Source organism: Anabrus simplex, chromosome 1 (genome assembly GCF_040414725.1).
Source record: "Anabrus simplex isolate iqAnaSimp1 chromosome 1, ASM4041472v1, whole genome shotgun sequence".
Classification (NCBI taxonomy): domain Eukaryota; kingdom Metazoa; phylum Arthropoda; class Insecta; order Orthoptera; family Tettigoniidae; genus Anabrus; species Anabrus simplex.
The window spans coordinates 511,220,131-511,239,272 of NC_090265.1; the positions used below are offsets into that span (position 1 = coordinate 511,220,131).

A 19,142-nucleotide genomic window follows, 5' to 3' on the forward strand; every position below is an offset into this window, starting at 1 on the left:
ATCAGACAATGGGTGACATAATCATCCAAAGAAATAGTAATAATATAGTAAGGTGAGTAAATCTCACCACCAACACTTCTAGACCAAGGTCAAGTTGAGTCATTCAGCTACGTTCTTTTGGTCTCAGCAAAATCAGTCTCAAGTCTCAGTTTGCAAAAACAAAAACATGCCTCAGTAAAGGTCACCAAGACGACGAGAAAAATAAAATCAGGGAATGAAAATATGTGACAGATCACTGTAATAACAAAGAGTTTAATTTTTCTCAATACATAATTAACGGCAATTCTTGATTACATAAGTTACCACACCAAGGTGAATGATACAGAGCTACAGGAGTGTTGAAATAAATGTTAGCGCTTCGGAATAGATAGGCATATTTAAGGTTATCGGCCACCGGTAATTAAAAACAAGGTAAAATAATAGAATTTAGGAAACGGACAATAACGTCCCTTTAAAGGTAATACTTCACGAATAGTACATATCTGACATTTTAGGTAGAAGTAACTAAAACATACAGGAATAATAACTAGACGTTGGAAAAATACGAACGGATACAGAATTACAAATGGAAAAGCACAAGGTGATGTCCTTAACGGAAGGACAGAAACAAGATTATTGACCACCAGGAATAAATTAAACCAAAACCAGAAGAATGAGATTTAGAAAAAAGATCGGTAATGAACTATTGATAAAATCTGCTCCCAATTACTAACGAGAATGACAGTAATACACGAGAAAGGTAGGAGTTGGAGAACCCAAGATTAGAACTTAAAAATAAACATGCAAGGTCAATTTATCATTCACAACACGATCAGAAGGTAGAAGAAGGAAATAAAAAACAGCATGTACCAAAATTCCCTCCCGAAAGGGATAGGAGCTGGGGTAGACCCCGGTAATATATCGCAGGTTACATGGCACGTTTGTATAGCACAGAAACCAGAAGTAGACTCCAAAATGGCTCCCCCAACAAAGCTCAAGGGCATCCATACCCATTAGTAATAGGAAGAGGGAGGGAGAAAACACCAATCAGGATCGTTCCACAACACATGGCTAAACAGAGAAAGATTTGTATAGCTCTGCTAACATATTAAGGTGGACATGACTTAGAGTAATTTCAGTTTTAAAATACCATTACAATCTGGGCCCAAACACATGCCACTTCCTGAGTCTCTTCCAATAGCCTACTTCCTTTTGTTTTTCACAGATTTGACTCTTTCTCTTATGGTGACAGAATCTAATCGATATGCCCAGCAATTCATCACAAATAAGAGAGATAATGTTCCTCCCTCTGAAGAATTGGGTCAGGATCACACTGTCTGAAATGAAAGGATTTATTGCATGTGTTCTTAACATGGGTATCAACAAAAAACCAACCATTGCCTCTTACTGATCTACATTGTCTTCTCAGTTCAACTCATGGTTCCCTAAAATGTTTACTAAACGTAGATTCTCCCACTTGCTGCGGTTCTTTCATTTTGTCAACAATGAGGGATTGCCAGAGCCAGGAGAAACAGGATATGATCCCAGTGTTAAGTATCAACCATTAGTGGATCATGCCAACAGGGTATTTAGGCACCACTATACACCACATCAGGAGATTAGCATTGATGAGTCTCTTGTAAGAACTAAAAATAAAACTAGCCTTCTCCAATATCTGCCCAACAAACACCACCACCGCTGGGGGATCAAATTTTGGATGTTTTGTGATTCTGTTTCCATTTACTGCCTGGTTTTTTTTTTTTTTTTTTTTTTTTTAATCTACAGGGGTGCCAGATCTCAAGAAGATAGACAATATTATGAAACATGGTTTGGGATACATCGTGAAAAAGCTCCTAGTGATGGGTGGTTACCTTAACAAGGGTCACCATGTCTTTGTTGACAAATATTTCATGTCTGTACCACTTATGTGCCATCTATACCTTCTCGGTACATATATAACAGGAACTGTTAGGAGAAATACGAAATATTTCCTCAGAAGTTTAAAAATAAATTTTCTGTTGAACAGAAACAGTATTTTAGGTCAGGTCCAATGTTAGCATGTGCATTCCGAGAAAAGAAATCCCAGAAAAACCCAGTAGTTCTCCTATCTAGCCATGCATTAGCCCAAGAACAGGAAATTCCAGCAACCCACAACAGTGCCAACAGCAATTCTAAACCAGCAATAATATCCTATAATAAATTTTGGACATCTAATCAGGACACCAGAGAACAAGATCATCAGGAGAATAGTAGAAAAATTATGGAATAGTAAGTGCAACATGAAGTGGATTACAGAAATCAAGGAAGATATGGATGAACTACAAATTACAGTGGAAGACGTAAGAAACAAAACCGACAAAATCAAGAAACTCACAGACAAGCAAACCAGACTGCAAATCAGAATCAACAAACAGACAATAGGAAGGGTGATTTCCGATGAAGAAAGAAGGATAAGATCAGAGAAAATGAAGAAGTACTGGGCTGACAGGAAACTGAAAAATTCTTTGTATAAAGTTGGTTAGAGTGGTCCAATGAAGGCCATAAAATGTAAATCTATATATATAAAATAAGAGTTTTGTCTGTACATTGCTCAGAATTTGAAAATAATGGTATTTCTGTATCGGTCATGTTCATAGTAACAAGAAAATGCACTTTTTACTTTTCCGTAATTTCTGTATGTATGTATGTATGTACACGCATCACGAGAAAACGGTTGAAGAGAATTGAATGAAAATCGGTATGTGAAGTCGGGGGATGAGCCTCTACAATCTAAGCTATAAATCATTATACTCACGCTGAGTGAAATGGTAGTTTAGGGGAAGGCCTAAAATTTAATTCTCAAATATTATTAGTAGTCCTATCTTGATGAAACTCGGTATGCAAAGTCAGGAAATAAGTCGCTATAGTCTAGGCTGTAAATTATTTTATTCACGCTGAGTGAAATGGTAGTTTAGGGGAAGGCCTAAAATGTAATTCTCAAATATTTCTTATTAGAGGTGTAATCGATGAATGCTACATAACTAAGGTTATATAGTATTAAATTTCCTATTATTCATGTCTTATACATTGTTACCGTACTGGCTATGATCACAAAGATATTCATGAATTTGTATTTTTGTTACTAAGTCCATATCAGCGCCGAGTAACGAGGAAATGGGTAAACAGTATTTAATGAAAATTGGTATGTAAAGTCGGAGAATAAGAAACTACAGTTTACGGTATAAAATATTTTACAAATCACAGAGTCGAAAGAAAACTAAATGTGTAGGCCTACAATATAGAAAGTTCATAACATTGATCAACAATAACATTACATTGACCATTGTTTGTCGTGATGTGCTTTGTGTCTTCTGTTGCCCCTCATCTCCGGTAGATAGGATTACTGCTGCGTACAGAGTACTTTTTATTTGATTTACGTCGCACCGACATAGATAGGTTTTATGGTGACGATGGGATAGGATAGGGCTAGGAGTGCCTTAGGCCTTAATTAAGGTACAGGACCAGCATTTGACTGGTGTGAAAGTGGGAAACCACGGAATACCATCTTCAGCATTGCCGACAATGGGGTTCAAATCCACTATCTCTCGGATGCAAGCTCACAGCTGCGCACTGCTAACCACACGGCCAACTCGCCCAGTCGTACAGAGTGTAACAGCCTGCCTGAATATTGATGGGAAGTAGCTGAGGTGTTAGATAACTTTCTTCTTTAGCATGCCATTCCCCTGGTTTATAACTTTTCTGATACTACTGGTACGTAACACACTGGTTCATCATAGCATTCGGGCTATTCAATCCCTACTCTGAGGCACTGATTGGAATGAACAGTGTGCATATTTAACGAAATAATGGCAGATGAGTTTTCATGGCAATCTGCGGTCTGGTCTTTGGAACTTTGGACTATTACATTGGCACCCCAATCTAACCGCAGCACTGTTCGTTAAAAGTGATAAAACGTGCGGCTTTCCATTTGATCGAGTATTTTATATGATAGCATTGCTTTTAATCGCTACATTCATACTTACGTTTTTGTAATGACCTATGTTTATTTCAGTTAGGAAAACCACAAAGTCAGTCTTTCTGAGAATCCCGTTGCGAAGCACGGGTACATCAGCTAGTAAAAAATAAAATTCATGGGTGGGATTGACACCTCGGACATGGATGTTATACAGTTACCTTGATGAAAGGCAGACTGTACGGTCCTGGAAGAAGGTGGCTTTCAATATAATTGCTAGGATGGTACTGAACAGCTACATTCTTTATAAAGAAAACAATAAGGGATCAGGGAAAATAAAATCTAGACTGCACTATACAGTATCAATAATTGAGAGCCTCGGGGAGGAGTGGATTACCTCAAAATTATGTGCCATCCATGATCAGAGAGGACCAAAGGGGGTGAGGAAGCTTCCTGAGGAGGAGTCCAACTGTGTTGTTTGCAGCAGTAACAAAAAGAGGAGGGGGCTTGAACAGTATGCACTAGGTATAACAAGAGTCTGTATGGAGAGTGTTTTTCAAAACATAAATGCTGACTCCGAATGGTACATGTACAGTTCTTTACGTCAGGTGCTATAATTAGTGCCTAAATTAGAATACAAAAAACAAAATTATATCATGTTATACAGAATTAACTGCTCTTATTTTCATAATGGCTGATCAACAATATCACTAAAGAACAGACTACTATTTAGTATTTGAAAACCGATTTTTACTTTTTGTAATGTATTTTCTAATGTTCAATATTTTTTTTGTAGTAAAATATGTCATGAACAATTTTGGGATTTTTTTTCTAAAACTATTGAATAGTGTACTGTTGTGATTTTTGTTTTCAATTTTGTATCTGGGTATTTATTTATATGGCAGTTATTTACATTTTAACATGCATAGTTATGAAAAATACCCTGAGTCTTTTGGGCATGACTGGTGAAAATAGCCTGAGAGTAAAAGGATTAATAATGTTGTCAAAATAGATTACAGAATATAACAAAAGACAAAATTCCTGTCGGTGTTCTACTGGCCTGGTAAATGGAAGTAGGATTCTTGTCACTGTCATGGATCCAAAACAGCCAGCAGTAATAATTAAGTAAATGATGTAGAAAAATAGGGATCTCTTTAACATTGGACAAACACGAAAACAAGGAGGACAAGGACAATCTCCATCTTCTTACACTGCCGTCTTCAAATAAATGGGTTCTCTTTTCGTCAATCCCAGTTCTTCCACATCCATCTCCTCTCAGCCTCCTATGAGCTTGCCTCCACTTCCGAGCTTCATCAGGAAGGTGTTCATCAACACCGATGTAAGAACGGTAGGAAGGAACAAAACTGCACAAGTACAGGAAAAGGGAAGAAACATAAGATAAATACAGATGGAAAAATATTGGGAACACAGGATCATTTGGTCTGACATCAAGCTTACCCGGAGGTCCCGTTGTTGGAAGAAAAATATCACCATCAGAATGTTGGCAGGCTGGGTAAGAGTGGTTATTATCATCATCATCATCATCATCAATGTCCCATTCCAGTCGCCCGGATGTGGTTAACAAGCCTCCTCCACTCCTTTCTGTACTTCCACTTTTCCTGCTCCATTAGTTCCGCCACATCCAATCCAGCTTCTCTAATGTCCTTCCACATTTGATCCATCCACCTTCTTCTCGGTCTTCCAACTGGTTTCTTTCCCTTAACTTCTCTTTCTTATTCCCTTCTTGCTACTCGTTCCTTTTCCATTATTTTTACAGATCCGAACCATCTCGGTCTTGCTTTCTGTATGTTCTGTACTAAAGGTTCTATATTTAGCTCTTCTTTGATTTTACTATTTCAAATTCTATCTCTTCTTGTCTTTTTAACTGATGTTTTTAAAAATTTCATTTCTACTGCTTGGATCTCACTATCTTGTCTCTTATTAGTTACCAGCATTTCTAGTCCGTATGTTACAATTGGTATGAAATACTGTTTATATAATGTTAATTTTGTTCTCTTGAGTACTTAGTCATCCCATAAAAGCTTGATGATAAAATGTTGTACCTTTACTTAGTCTGTTATTAATTTCAGGGTGGATTTCATTACTTCCATTAATAATGCTACCGCGATATGTAAACTGTTCTACATTCTCTAACCGTTCTCCGTCTATGTTCACTTGGCTTCTCTTTTTTTCTCTTTCCCACAGTACATGACAACAGTTTTCTTTTTACTTATTACCATTCCAAACTTCTTCAGATTTTCGTTCCAAATGTCCAATCTCCTTTGTACTTCCTTTTCTCCCTTTCCCCAAATCACCGCATCATCTGCATATACCAAGGCATTCACTTTATCCTCTTTTACACGTTTTATGATTTTATCCATCAGTATAATAAACAATAATGGTGACAGTGCACTTCCTTGCTTGAGACCTTTTTTTGTATTGTCAGTCACCACTTCCCACTTGTACACTGCTTTTACTCTCATGATACAACATTTTTATCTCGTTAATTAATGATTTTGTTAAATTCCTTTTCAGTACACATTCCCATACATGTTTTCTCTGAACTGTATCATAAGCTTTTTCCAAATCCAATAATATGAATAGGATTTCCTTGTTCCTTTCCAGATGCTTTTCCATTATCGTTTGCACTGTAAATATCAAGTCTATTGTTGATCTATTGGCCTAAAGCCATATTGTTCTTCCTCTGTGTTTCTATTATATCCCTCAGTCTTTTGTCTATGACTTTCTCGATTATTTTTAGCCCATGTGGTAATTGGGTTATACCTCGATAATTTTCACATTTCTTCCAATTTCTTTTTTTGAACAGTGGTATAATGCTTCCTTGCGGCCAATCTTCGGGTATCCTTTCATCCTTCCATATGGCATTGAGGGCTCTGTATAGCCACTGTAGTCCAATGCTTCCTGCTGCCTTAATCACATCAGCATTGAATTTGTGTTTTCCACTTGCTTTACCTTAGGTCATTGCTTTCACTGTCCTTTCAAATTCCAAGTATGTTATTGGGTTCTCTTCTTTTTCTCCATCTATTATTTCTATTTTCTTATCTCCTCCTTCCTCCAAGCAGTCATCCTCATAAAGTTCTTCAAAATACTTTGCCATCACCTTCTGAAGAGCCTTCATCATGTACTATGGATCCATCTTCCCTCTCTACTGCCTTGATTTTTTTCTTTTTGATTTTATTACTCTGTATAATAGTTTCTGATTTCCAGGACTATCTTGCTCAATTTTGTTGGTAAACTCTCCCCAACATTTCTCCTTTTCTTCCTTGATACTCCTATTTGTAGTTTCAATCTTTTGTATCCCACATGTAACATTTCTACCTTATTCTCAACCCTCTGATACGTTTTTTGCTTTTCCTTATCCATTTCTTTCTTCACCTTGTTCCTTTCTTTTATTTATTTTTTTATATTGTTTTGTCCACCACCGTGTCTCCTTTCCCTTAACCTTTGTTTGTTTGTTTTTTTTTTTTTTTTTTTTTTTTTTTTTTTTTTTTTTTTTTTTTTTTTTTTTTTTTTTCCTCATACCTCATTTGTTGCTCCACAAATGTCTGCCTTAAATAGTCCCACTCTTCTTCTCCACCTCATATTTCCATGTTGGGCAACTTCCTTTTTATACAATCTTGGAATGCCATTCTTTTATCCTCCTCCTCCAATTCCCAAATCCTGATCGTAGGTTTCTTCTTCAATACAATTTTAGGGATTTTTACTTGTTTTATTTCCACAATGAATCTATGATCACCTTCCATACTTTCACTGGGGGTTATCTTCGTATTCATGACGTATCTTCCCCATTCTTGGCCTGTTATTATGAAATCGATGAGTGTTCCATACTGTCCATCCCAACTATATCGGCTGATCTTAGGGCTAATCCTCTTTATAAACAATGTGTTGTTTATTATCAGGTTATTTCTGATACAAAAGTCCAATAGTTTCTCTCCATCTTCATTTCTATTGCCATACCCATGTGGGCCCAGAACATTCTCATATCCCATTCTATCAGTTCCCACATGAGCATTCAGATCTCTCAGTATCATGATCCCATCTCCAACATGTGTTTCCAGTTCACTGAGGAACTCTTCTTTTTCTTCCACGCTACATCGTGTCTGTGGAGCATACACCTGTATTATCTTCAGTAGTTCCTTGTTTACATGTATGTGCATTATTATAATTCTTTCATTTACATACTCAACTTCAGCTATTGGTTTGACATTCTGATTCACTACAAATCCCACTCCATTTCTTTTCTCTTTACTGTTACCCATCCAGTACAAGGTGTACCCCTTTCTTAGTTTCTTCATTCCTTTCCCTTTCCATTTTACTTCACTTAATCTCAGGACATCGAGTTTTCGTCTCCATTAGGTCTGTCAATTCATTTTCCTTCCCATTCATTGTTAAAATATTTATTGTTCCAAATCTGGTTTTGTTCTCTGATCTAACACTTGCACGAACATCAACATTACCATCATACTGTGCAACTGTAGTCGGAGACTTGTCAATTCCTTTTCCATTTTTAAACTTCCATCCGAGGCTTGTATTGTACAGTACTTGAAAGCAAGTACAAATTTACTCATCTGCTGACCTGCTAAGTTTAACCCATCTGAGGATTTTCTCGCGGGGTTTACTCCCTTAGCCTTTGAAGATCCCTCTTGTCCACAAGGATGGGTTGCCCCGTCCACCATCTTCGCCATTTTGAAGGTCTCCTTCTCTGCCTAAGATGCTGTTAAAGTCCCACCCGTAACCCTGGGCATTGGTTCCACGTTATACCCCGTGAGACTGGGTCCCTGCCCGAACTTAGCTATCCTTCACACCGGCTAGTGATGTGAAGGATACCCACCCCCGCAGCATGGATGCGCCTGACAAGAATTACTCACGTGAAGGATAGGGAAGATGACCCTATCTCTCTTGAGCCGGTGCCACAACCAATGGCAAAGGTAAGAGAGGTAATAGTGTAAAATTCCTCATCTCTACATTTCGTGCCTCTGTGCAGTGCTCATATGATGATGCTGTTGGTGGGTATTCATCCGTTTGCACGGGACGTTTTGCCTCAAGCTGACCTTTTGGTGTTTTTCAATAGGTGGTGGTTTCTTCACTGATACTGGGTTTCACTCCCTCGCTACCTCATCAACCAAGCTCGATAGCTGCATTCACTTAAGTGTGGATAGTATACAATTTTCAGGAGTAGTGGGTTCGACCCCCACTGTCGGCACCCCTCGTGGTTTCCCATTTTCACACCAAGTAAATGCTGGGGCTGTACCTTAATTAAGGCCACAGCCGCTTCCTTCCCACTCATAGTCCTTACCTATACCATCGTCGCCATAAGACCTATCTGTGTCAGTGCGACATAAAGCAACTTGTAAAAAAAACCTCATCACCACACAACACTTGCCATGCAATCATCACACAGGACTCACTTGAATCATGATCTCCTTTGAAGCAAGCCGTGAGAAACTCATTGACCAAAGATGGTGTTGTTCAAACAAATGAAAATCGCAAACCACACATCACCACAGACAGTGGACTCTTATCCAAGTGCTTTAGCATTAGAATACGCATCAGACTTTTTTCTATTTTAAGGTATTTTTTACTTAAGGATTGTTGAAGGGATTGGAATCATTCTGAAAAGCACACTCAAAAATTAACCATGTCGTCTCATTTCCTTCCCTATCTGTCCTGTGATGGATATAATTCTACTAAGACTGGTTTGCATTAGCAAAAGTTATTTCCTCTTAGCAAGTGTCAACTATGCCAACAATATCTTATTGTGGTTGTCATGTACATTCATAGAAGCTGGGCCAAGTGGCTGATGGTGGAAGCACTGGCCTTTTGAGCACAAGTTGGTGGATCCAATCTCGGCTCACTCCGATATTATTGGTGCTCGAATACGGCATTCTTGCATATGTTAATTTTCAGGCACATGAAGAAACTCCTGCAGGTCAACGTTCTGGCATCTCTGCAATCTGTAAAAGTGACATAAAATTAATAATATTATTTGCTTTACATCCCACTAACTGCTTTTGCGGTTTTCAGACACGCCGAGGTGCCGGAATTTTGTCCCACATGAGTTCTTTTACGTGCCAGTAAATCCAACATGAGGTTGTCGTATTTGAGCACCTTCAAATACCACTGAACTGAGCTAGAATTGAACCTGCCAAGTTGGGGTCAGAAGGCCAGCGCCTCAACCATCTGAACCACTCAGCTCGGCTGAAATTAAATTATTATTAATGTTATTGTTGTTGTTGTTATTATTATTGTTGTTAAATTTATTGGCCACATTAGACCACTTAAGTCATTCCTCGTTCACTTTCTCTTTGAAGATTGTATTGTTCGGTTCTTGTGATCTGCCCATTACTTCTTCATTCGTTCCGATTGTAATTTTCTCAGTTCGTCTGAAATTACTATAGGACTTTTGTGTGTCATTTCTTCTGATAATATGAGTGTCTTAAGGCAGTGCATCTCTGAAAATTCTAAAATCTATAGTTTTCATCCTTTCACCTTAGAATTTTCATCATTTTATGTCAGTATCAATATGATGCAACATACGAAGTTCCAAGTTTCTATCAACAACAGGTTTTGCGATATTTTAAAATTTAACAACTTTATAAAACTTTTGAATGTATTTACAAAATGCTCCTCAGGCCAAACGATTCAACAGTACTGGCTGAAAATTTTATCTCGGTTTTAAAATACTACTATAAAAGTGATGTGTAGGTTTTGACAAATTTTAATTACTCTAAGAAGAAAAAGGAAATTATTTCACATAGGTATAACTCATTTTTTAACTTTTATGATCATGACGAGGAAAAAAATTGATGTTACAGCAATTTCCAGTTTTTACTTTGACACAAGCACTTTCTTCGGGCTGTTAGCCCAAATTACACTATGCAATGATTCATTGGCATTCTGTGTTTTATCTACTGTGTAGTGCTCTGAAATCTCATTCGAAGCAAGTCTTTGATACACAGGTATTATTTTACACACTACCTGTGGAGATAGTGTAGTCTTCTTGTTGCTTCTGTCATGTTCTGGTGAATCTACGAAAAAACTAAACTAAAGATATTTTAAAAAAAGCAAAAAACCAAGTTTTAGCATCATTTTCACCAAATTTCACCCATACATTGCCTTAAGAAGGGTATTACTTTTTTGTTCTCTACATCTGCTATCTAACATCCATTTGCTTTGAGATCTTGATGAATTTTATAGATCCATTGCCCTCTTGTCTTTTTCTAAGATTTCTCCTCGCTGGTTGTCGTAAAAGCTGATTTCCTGGCAGTCACAAAATGTGAAAGAAATGAGTTTTTTCCATTGTACTGGTGATTGGGTAATAGCTCTTGATAGACAGTTTCATTAGGAAGAATTCCCCAGACTTCTTCAACCTGATATTTTTTATTTATGAAAGTTTTGATGATTCTTCTCTGTTTTGGGGAACTGATCATTTCTTCTTTAATTTTTATTTTGGAAGAGGTTTTCACAAGCGTAAGTGACTTTCAGGACAATTAAGTTTTTATAGTGATCGATCTTAGTGTCTATTGACAAGCATTACTTGTTATATGTCGACCAGGTTAGAAATTGGGCTTAAGTTTCATTTATCCGTATATCTTTCTCATTTAAGTGTTGTGTGATGATTTCTCCAAGATATTTACAGTAAATTGTAGAACTATGTTAATTTTTTTTATCATTTATGAAGACTTTATTTATGCTCGGGGGTTTCATGGGAATGATCTCGGTTTTCTCAAAGGTTATTTGTAATCTTTATAGGGCACTTTTTTGACGATTCATGATCTGAGCATGAACTCCTCCAGAGTCAAGGGCTGCGGGAGCTAAACTATCCGCAAACCCCAGGCAGTTTTTTTCTTATTGGGTGTTTTGCTCCAATTTTGATTGTACATGGTTTTTCCTTTTGCCGAAGTTTCACGTTGTAATCGATGTAATTGGGGGTGTTATTGAAAAGCAGTGGAGATAATCTGTCACTTTTGTCTGAGGCCAGCTTTTATTGTAAAAGCTTTTGACACTTTTCTCCTGAACTTCAGCTTGGAATTTGTCTCGCTTCAAGTTAGTTTGATGCTGTTTATTAATTTGGGATGAAGGCCATATGATCCGAATATTTTTTAAAGTGTCTCTATATGGATACTATCATCTACATTTTTGAAATCTTTGAATGAGACGAAGATTTGTTTGTTTCTGCACTTGTAATATTCCATTATTAGTTTCAGCCTGAAAATATTATCATATATACTAGTAGTAGGTTATTTTTCAATACTTCAGAAAGAATCTTCCTGCTAATTTTAACAGAGATCAAAAATCTTCTGTTTATTAAACATGAAAAGATCTAAGTCTGTCTGCTGAAACTAAGAAAGCTACTATGATAGTAAAGCTGATAATGTTACTATGCATCTGGCCCATTTTGTTTGAGACAGTATGGTGGAGAATTTGCTATGCTTTGGCTATGATAGAAATGATAAATGAGAAAGGAAATGTGAATATCTTACCCAGGAATTTACCGTGATATTTCTCTTCCTTCCGCATTTATCACATGACAGGTGCATACCTGCCAACTCTCCTCATTTAGGCGGGAGACTCCTGTTTTTACACCGTTTCTCCCGCCCTCCGGTTAACGTATTAATTATCCTCATTTTTCAAAAATCATGCGTGTAATTTCAGACTAAAAGTCTGAGATGACAAACATCAGTTGTCCTTCGAACAGATCGATTAGAAATTGATTTTACGTGTTTTGGCATGTGTTTCTATTCTGCAGTTGCACATTGTATTGATAATTCTCTGTAAGAGTGTGTATTTACTAGCTGCCGCCTCGTGTTTAGTTGGCATCGAACCTCTTTGAAATTGTTAATGGTTAATTTAGCATGTATATGGGTGAGAAGTAGTTATAGGTTGCGGAATATTGTATCATCTGTTTCCTATGTGAAACCATACAACCTGTGACAATAAAGTTTGGTGAATGAAGTCAGAACGGTCGATACAGCAACACTGGCGACACACAACGCTGCACCTGCGTAGCAGCAGGTTTTAACCACCTGCTCCCAACATTGTTCAGTTGAGTATCGTGTGTGTGCCGTGTTAGACATGTTTGCTATGCGTGTTTATTGCGTTGGTTCTGAACTGCGAACAGGAACATGAACGACCAAAAGATCAATGTACAGTTTTGTTTTAAGCTTGGCAAGACAGCAAAAGAAATGCATGCGATGCTGGTACGTGTTTATGAAGATCAAGCACTGTCCTTGAAGTATGTGTACAAGTGGTTCGCCCGTTTTCGAGGAGGCTGGGAAAGTGTTTCTGGCAAACCCCGTTGCGGAAGACTGGCGACCGCCTTCAGTTACGAAAACCTTGAGAAGGTTAGGACATTAATCGTGAATGATTGGCGATTAACTGTGCGCATGATAGGGGATGAACTGCAGATTAACCATGAATCCGTATGACAAATCGTTACCCAGAAGTTAGGGAAGAGGAAAACATGTTCTCGTCTTGTGCCACATCACTTGATTGGTGATCAGAAGCAGGCACGTTTAGAGGCTTCACAGGATTTTGTCGAAACCGTGGATGTGCGACACCAAATTTCTTGAACTGTATTGTCACTGAGGATGTAACCTGGTGTCTCAGGTACAACCCTGAAACGAAACGGCAAAGCATGGAATGGCGTTCTCCGGGATCTCCTCGTCAGAAAAAGGTCAGAGCCGAAAATTCACGCATCAAAACAATGCTCTATCACCTTTTTCGATAGTCAAAAAAACCACCACAAATAGAGGTACAACTTTGAATCACTTTGGTTACTACTGTCCGTTGCAATTGAAAAAAGTTCAAACCTGCCTGCAGGCAGAAGACACCCTTACCTTATTGAGATGTAAAAGCTGTTGTCTTCCTGGGGATAGAGTATTTTGTCCAAATCACAAGGAATTTCTACCTGAGGGAACGATGTTGAATGCTGCACGGTACATTGAAATTTTGACCCGTTTCATGAAACGAACGATATTCCTGACATCCAACGAAACGTGATGAGGCATTTGAACACCATCCCAAAGGAAGCCTTCTTGCAAAGTTTCCAAGATGTATCACCGATCTATGCAGTGCATAGTTATGGGAGGGGATTATTTCGAAGGACAGTAAGATCACTGACATTGGCATTAATAGGAGGCTATTGTAATTTTCAGCCAGAGTTATTTTGTCAGTTCCTCAATAATATGGCAAAAAAAATATGACTTGACATTTAAAAGTGTGTACAAGAATAACTTTCAGTACTGAGTCAAGAAGAGACTCAACATCTACATTTTGTAATGTTTGTAAGTGTGATTTCAGTATCTCACATGGGGGGAAGGGAGATATTTCAGAACCTTTGCTCACAAAGAAGCATACAATGCCCAATGTGTTCGGGGGCAGGGGTGGGGGGGAACAAGAAACTTGATTTCAAGTGTAAGGAAGACAAACTGACAGTATAAAACATGCAGAAGTATTGTTCACGTTGTTTAATATTGAGCGATCATGTTAACCTTCCAGTTAATTGTTACGATCATGCCAATCCGTTATTTAGGAAGATGTTCCCAGAGTCAGAAATTGCTGCAAAGTATGGCTCTGCCAGAGTGAAAACCTTGGCCATCCTTGCAGAAATATGCATTGAAGAATGAAGGTTATTGCTTGCCATAAAATGGTGGGGTTTTTTTTTTTTTTTTTTTTTTTTCAATTGCAACGGACAGTAGTAACCAAAGTGATTCAAAGTTGTACCTCTATTTGTGGTGGGGTTTTTTTCTTTGCGCCACGTACTTCAGCAAATTGAGTTTTCGGAGTTAATATTTTAGAAGGAAGTGCGATAGGCATTAACATTGCCAATCTTTTACTCACTTAATTGGAAAGAATACAGCATCCCCGTGAAAAACTATGCTGCTCTTGGTACAGATAATGCCCCAGTGATGGTAGGGTTAAAGATGGGTGTGGCAGAGCTGTTGAAAAGGGAAGTGGAAATTATTTTAATTGTAGGATACCCTTGTAATTTAATAAATTCAGCTGCTGTAAAGGGGAATCAACATCTGTATCATCTGAGGGCCAGGCAGGCATAAATTTTTGAAAATGAGACAAAGTTTCTCATAGTGCATTGGCACTGCCGGTGGCTCCAAGTAGCCCTTCGCAGTGGCCTCCATGGTATGCACTAGATTAATAATTAATCACTTGTAATGCACTAGCAATGCGTCTTGGTAGGTGTGCTATTTACCAACTGATGAGCCCAATTTATCACAGGATGGCGAAACGCTGGCAACCCGGAATGAGTTAGCTGGAAAAATCTATCGTGTCCAATAACGGGCCAACTATATCAGTATTATGCTGAAAAGGGATCGGCATGTCTGCCTGTTAATGTAGATGAAAATAAATATTGACTGTTATTTGGAAAAAAGTTCAGATGGAAAGGAAAAGTTCAAAAGAGTTTCAGAGATGATAAAAATTCTATAACTTCCAACGGCCCCCCTCAACCTTTCCCCCGTCGCCGTCAGATCTCCTAATTTTTCAGTTTGGAAGGTTGGCAGGTATGCAGGTGTAATTGTGATGGAATTATTTTGCTTTGGCAGTAGTTATACTTTTGACCAAATGGTATATTATTCTTTTGTGTATTACATATAAATGTAAAATGCTCGTTTCCTTTACAGTTTAGTATCATCTACTGTATGATTTTGATCTTTTTTTTTGTTGTATATTTTATGTGGTTGGTGTACAAGAAAACAGTTACAATATATCCAGCCATCTTAATATCTGTATCCTGAAAGTGAATCCTTTTCAATTCCAAATTTTTCAATTTTATATCCACTATTGAGATCTAAAGCCAACGGCTGTAGCAGTGTTGAAACACCGGATCCCGTGAGATCTCCGAAGTTAAGCAACATTGGGCGTGGTCAAGATTTGGATGGGTTGCCACGTGCTATTGGTGGATGGGGGGGATAGTGGAATGGAGAAGCAGAAAGGAACTGGCTGCCCTACTGTACGTAAACTCTGGCTTAGGCACACCTCTGCGGAGGTTCAAACCTGCCTGCAGGCAGAAGACACCCTTACCTTATTGAGATGTAAAAGCTGTTGTCTTCCTGGGGATAGAGTATTTTGTCCAAATCAGTTACAAAGATAGCCAATATAACAAACCACTGGTATGCAGTTGATAGTCCAATATTTTTATTAAAAGTTTTTCTCTCCTGTAAAATTATAAATTTGTTACTTGCAATAGTTTACTTCTCAGGTATAGATATTAGTATTTGATAAGTGTGTACACTTTCTGGCACAATAACTGAACACCCTTCTATGGAAGAATCAGAGTTAATCTTACATCAGGCTATGATCTTCTGTAAGAAAATAGTCTTACTCTTTAATCTGTATTTGTCCAGTACACACTCGGTAAAAAAAATAAAAAAAATAAAATAAAATTGAATAGCAGCAGAGTTCTATTATGTTAGAGGAGTTTGTACCTAATCTTATAATTTAAACTTGTTCCAAAAGCATAGAACATCACCCTTTTATTAGCAAGGTATAGATAAACCTCCATATATTAACTAGCCAGGAAATGTTGTGTGATACTGTGCTCCCTCTTTATCATTGCGCATGTTCTTGTGGCCTTGAAAATTTCAACTAATCACGTGTGTGGATGGGTGGGCGGGTAGAAGTGTACATTAAGAGGATTTGTTCTTACAAGCGACTGTTGTCTTAAGATTCTTCTTTCTGCTACATGGAAGCACTACCTGCAAACATAAGCAGTACTAATAGTTGTGACAATATACTCCACAGTTGTATTTTAATTACTGTCTCCTGTCTGCCTTTCCAGATATAACAGTATTTTGTTCTACTCCGTGTGTTATAACTGAGGTTCAGTTTATTCTCTTAGTTGAGTGAACTTTAACCCTCAAGAGCTAAAATAAATCCCATGTTGGAACGTATTTCTTTTTTAATCTTTTGAAAAGATAGATACTGGATATTTGCAGTATGCAATTGAGCGAGTATTCTAATTTTAAATTAATAAGAGTAAGAATTGTGCACTCGGCATTGAGAACACAGCTAAGAAAATGGTGGGGTTGTATAAATCCCACCTGAAGCCATTGTAAAAGTGACTTTTCCATTTCATTTCCCAAGAAATGCTACGAAAGTACTTTTACTTACGGGCAGCAACCTGCTCTGTTGTGAACCCAACTCCGCTTGCAAATACATACATACATACATACATACATACATACATACATACATACATACATACGTACGTACATGTATATGGTCAGAAATGTAGAAATCAGAGAATTGAATTCCCTGAACTACAAAAAAATGTATAGAGACCAGTAAACTGAAGTGGAATGGGCACATAAGAATAGAAGATCGAGAGTTCCAAAGCGAGTATTTACAGAGAAAATAATAGGAAAAAGAAAATGAGGAAGGCTCTGAATTGGATTGAAATGGTGAAGGAGAGTATAGAGAAGAGAGGAGTTAAAGTGGAAAAAATATTGGAAAAGGAAGCGAGAGAAAGACAGCTGTGAAGGACCTTGATTCACAACCCAGCTCAAAAGACAGGAAATAAAGAAGTACATAAACTTCTGTCATGTAGGCTATCAGATTGACTTTCTATGTTGATCATGTTGTCCCAGCTGAAATGTTCGGTTCGTTTGGCTACACTTGTATTCATAACTTAGTGGATAATCTAAATCCACGAGAAATCATTGCATTGTGGCGATTTTGTGCAGACTAAACTGTGGTTAGACAACACAGAAATGTGACCCACAGCACACACTGTACAAGACCAATTAGTATGCTTGAAATGGACCATGTGGGTAGATCTTCAGTGCAGTATTTCTGAGTGTTGTGTATGTTTTGCACACAGTTTTTGAATTATAGGGAAGTTTCACTCGGGCAATTAATGGAAAAATTTTGGAGAAAAGGGAAGGACTTACGTGTTTTGGGGGTTTAAAACAAGAAGAGGTATCGAACAAGGGAGTTCTTTCCCTGTTGCTCTTCATTACACTCGTGGATACTGTTATAAAGGAATTGAAAGTAATAGATAATGAAGACCTCCATTCATTTGTTTTTGCTGATGTTGCCATTTGGGGGGATGTTCAGAGGAGGTTGGATGTTAGGAATACCAAGTTAAAGAAACGTAAGTTAAGCAAGAACAATAACAGCGGTAATGAAAGTTAGCGGGACAAATACACCTTGTACCCTCACCCTTGAGGGAGAGAATATTAAATGTGTAAACACCGTCAAATATCTGTAGAATACAATATTAAACGATGGAAGTGTTGAACGGGGTGTAAAAAGGATCCAACTTCTTTCATCAAGTATGAAGCATAGCTAGTGGCAAGGGAGTTCCTCAGAGAGCTAAACGGGCCCTGTTTAAAACTGCCCATCATGACATATAGTCTGGAGAGTTGCTTCATCTTACATAACAGAGAAGAAAATCAACTGGAAGCTTGGAAATGAACTTCCTTAGATCAGCTATACAAAAAAAAAAAAAAAAAAAAAAAAAAAGACAGAATTAGGAATGATCAGATAGCAAGAGACCTGCAGGTCAGCCTGACCCTGGAAGAAAGGCAGAGTGTTGCAAGGTTGAAGTGGCTCAGACACATTAAGTGGATGCAGCTGTGTTAAATTCCAAGGCAGTATTTTGATAACATTCCAGGATGAAGGTCATTGGACACCCTAAAAAAAAGTTGAGTAGACCAGATTAGAGAAGAGGAGCAACATGGGATGCTGTAGAGAGAGAAGCATATCAGGACCGTAACAAATAGAAGGTACATCGTTCTAAACATTCTACCTGACTCGCTGGAAGGAATTCATGATGATGATGATGATGATGATAAGCAGGATGGCACAGCGAACACATTTAGACGACATTACATGTGATCGGATCATCGGCAGATTAGAGACCGCCTACAATCAGCGCGACGTGGGCTGGAAGTTGACTATGTGGGAGGAAACATTCAGTGGCATTCCGGGCAAAGTGCTACATTCCAGCGTCAGGATCGTTATCTTGCCGTAAGTGTTGAAGACATCCAACGAGCACATCTGCTGAACTGGCTAGAGACCTTCGCACATCTCCTGTCTCTAGATTGTGCATAGTCATTTGCTGTGTATGCTCTCAGACCCTTCACACAAAGGTACTGTCAAATATGCCTTGCCCACCGTGATTGGTAGGAACAGTGGGGTAGAGCTCTGTTCATAGACGAGTCACGGTTCA

The 19,142-nt window shown here is 38.1% G+C and overlaps 1 protein-coding gene and 1 pseudogene across 5 annotated transcripts in view; both read left to right on the forward strand.

Annotated features, from left to right (window-relative positions):
• The window catches only part of LOC136857039 (E3 ubiquitin-protein ligase KCMF1), a 320,855-nt gene that overhangs the window by 213,342 nt on the left and 88,371 nt on the right, over window positions 1–19,142 (forward strand). The window lies entirely within an intron of this gene.
• Window positions 1,153–4,505, forward strand: LOC136857042 (piggyBac transposable element-derived protein 4-like; annotated as a pseudogene).